Raw genomic sequence first — 3,383 nt, 5'->3', positions numbered from 1 at the left:
TTGTTCCCAATTCTAAGAAGGGGCACAGTGTCTACCCCGGAGCTCTTGACTCTAGCTGCATATGTATCAAAAGATGGCCTTGTTGGCCATCACTGGAAAGAGAGGCTCATTGGACACACAAACTTTATATGCCCCAGTACAGGGGAACACCAGGGCCAAAAAAATGGGAATGGGTGGGTAGGGAAGTGGGGGGTGGGGAGGGTATGGGAGACTTTTGGGATAGCATTGGAAATGTAATTGAGGAAAATACGTAATAAAAAATATTAAAAATTAAAAAAAACAATTAGTTATCCAATAACAAATGGTCAGCACTAAAAGGATACATACACATAACATTTTATAGATGGAATAAGTTGTGTGTGTGTGTCTATACAAATATGCATGTGACAGTCCCTAATGAAAATAGAACCCATAAATTTTAAAGAGAAAAAACAGGGTTCTATGAGAGGGTTTGGAGGGAATAAAGTATTTATATTACAAAATAAAAACATGTAGCAAGCACAGGCATCCTTAGAATTTCTTACATACATCATAGAACTATAAAAACCTATAGAAAGATTATCAAAATTATTGTTGAGGTACAATTTAAGAATACAAATACATGGTTTATCGTTAATGGATTTATAATAAATAACTTACTTTTAGATCTATAAAACCTATAAAAGTTATCAGAATTATTATTGAGGCATAATTTAAGAATAGGAATACATATCTTATCATTAATGGAATTTATAATAAATTACCTACTCTTGCTTATAATTCAGTACATTTGAGAAAGTCATTTTAAACTAGACAACTTTGCATGTAATTAACATTAAATACTTAAACAAATATTAAATAAGTTCTATTATAATTAGATGGTTTCCCAACTGTCGTACAGAAATAGAACTCATATATTTAAAGTTCCTATAAGGATGTATAAGACTTTAAGCACTGTACTGAACAGCAGTGTACTTCTTTTTTCTTCTGAATTTTAAGGGCATTGCTGTTTTTCATGAAGTAGTGTTAGATTTATCAAGAACCTCTTCTGCATCTAGTCAAATTATAATGTGATTTCTGAAAATTTTATGAATTGGGTTATTTTCATTAATTTACCTATGTTAAGTTTTTCTTTCATTTCTAAAATGAAGCATACTTGATCATGGTCGATGATGCTTATGATGTATTCTCGAATTAAGTTAATAAGCATTTTAGTGAAAAATTTTACATACATATTCATCTAAGAGATTGTCCTAGATTTTTATTTTTTGCGGTTGTTTTTCTTTGCTTTTGCTATCAGTAATATTCTCTTCATAAAATATATTTTGGAAATGCAGTGCTCTCTATTTTTGAAGAATATCAGTATTAGTTCTTTAATAAATACTTGAGGAAAACTTTGTTGTTCTAATCATATATATTGTAATTTCCCTTTGCATATTTGTCTTAAAGTTGTTCTTTTTAAATTCTACAGATAGTCATCTTTATTAAAATCAACTTAATTACATAGAAGTCTCTCATAAGATTTGTCTTTTAAAAAGAATTTTTAGCACACTTAAGTTTTTACAGCAAAAATATAATCCTTAGATTGTTAAAAAAAAAATTAAGGTCTTCTCAAGTATCCAGAACCATAAGCATGCTATTATTACTTTAAAATCAGCTGTTTTTTTCCATCCATTTCAGTCTTGGAATAAAGAAATAAATGCCACATATAATTTTATTAGAATCACATAATAGATACATTTCAATAACAGTCAAGGTAAATTAAAGTTATTTAAATATTTAAAATAATCTTTTTAGTATTTTCTTTTTAGTATTTTCAGCAAAATATAAAGATATGTTTTTGCATCTGGTAGCAACATGTATATGAAATATGATAAATATGAAATATGATAAAGGTTTATAGATATATGTGAAAGAGTTATAATGTCTTCATCAATTATATAGAATTTGAAATACTAAAGCATTAGTCACGTACAGGTTGGAGAACATTTATCAATTGAAGATCTATAGGATGACAACATATCTATGTTTATAAGTTTTGTTTTGTTTTGGTTTCGTTTGGTTTTGGTTTTTAGAGACAGGGTTTCTCTGTGTAGTGTTTATAAGTTTCAATTAAAGGAATTTGCTAGGTGTCTTCCAGAAATATTTCTGGAAGAAATATTTATTAAATATTCATTTAATAAATTTGAGAAGAACCATATGAAGGGACAAATATCTGAAAACAAAACTTCAGTTAATGTAAACTATCATATAATATACACCAAATATTTGGGAAGAATAAGCTTTAAGTCACACAATTTTAAAATGATAAATGGCTATATTTTTTCAAATAAATTTTAGATTGTTCACAAAGATTAATGTACTAAAGCTTCAACATTTATTTGACAAAAAAAAAAAAAAAAGAAAAACCAACAACCCTAAATTACTATCATTGTGAAAGAAAAACTAAAATGCCCTGATTTGCTAGTTACATGGGCATGGCAAGAATGTGGTAACAAAGTTTTTGTCTCATTTTTTTAGATCTTTGATATTTTTTGTAGTATATTTTATTCATATACACTTCTGTCTCTACTCCTTCCAGATGCATCTTCATTTCCCTTCTAACCCACTAAATTGTATGTCATAATTTTAAGCCATTCAAGAATAGTTTATACTATTAATATACTCATATTAGATTTGCAATTTTAATTGACATGTGGTTTACTCATTAGGGTCACATGTTTAATGAAAAATTACTCTCCAACTTCCAGGGCTACCTTCGTTCCCATCAGCTCCTCGAATAGGGTGGGAATCCATGCCTATTTTGCCTCTGCAGACTGGAATTATACCTGGCTTGGTTCTGCAGAGGCCTTGTCCCTTTTCTCAGAGCCATTGTGTATTCTTACATTCCACTGACCTGCAATGTTCAGAAAACACTATTTGCTTGTAGTGACCACTAATGGCTTCCATAGTCTTTCAACCCCTTCTTCTGCCAATAATCACTGACACAGATGTCCCATTTAGAACTAATCATTCTGCAGTGACTTATTCTATGCACACTGATCAATTGTGGTCTCTATATTATTTATCTGTACCAAATAGAAGCTTCTCCCAGAGGGATGACCTATGCAGCAATTCATGGATTTAACAGTAGTTTATGAGGAGCTAAGTTAATACTATGCCAAATTTAACACCATGACCTGTCTAGCAATAGAATTTTTGCTTAAATCTCAGTGTGAAATATGGGTTTCAATTTGTGAAGTGGGCACTAAACCCAATTTAAAAAAAAAAACATTCTAATAATTGTTCTACTATTGCATCAATGTATAAAATTAATTTCTTTTTTTTAAATTTTTAATATTTTTATTACATATTTTCCTCAGTTACATTTCCAATGCTATCCCAAAAGTCCCCCATAGCGCCCC

Source organism: Mus caroli, chromosome 14 (assembly GCF_900094665.2).
Source record: "Mus caroli chromosome 14, CAROLI_EIJ_v1.1, whole genome shotgun sequence".
Taxonomy (NCBI): domain Eukaryota; kingdom Metazoa; phylum Chordata; class Mammalia; order Rodentia; family Muridae; genus Mus; species Mus caroli.
Note: the sequence above shows the minus strand (reverse complement) of the source record.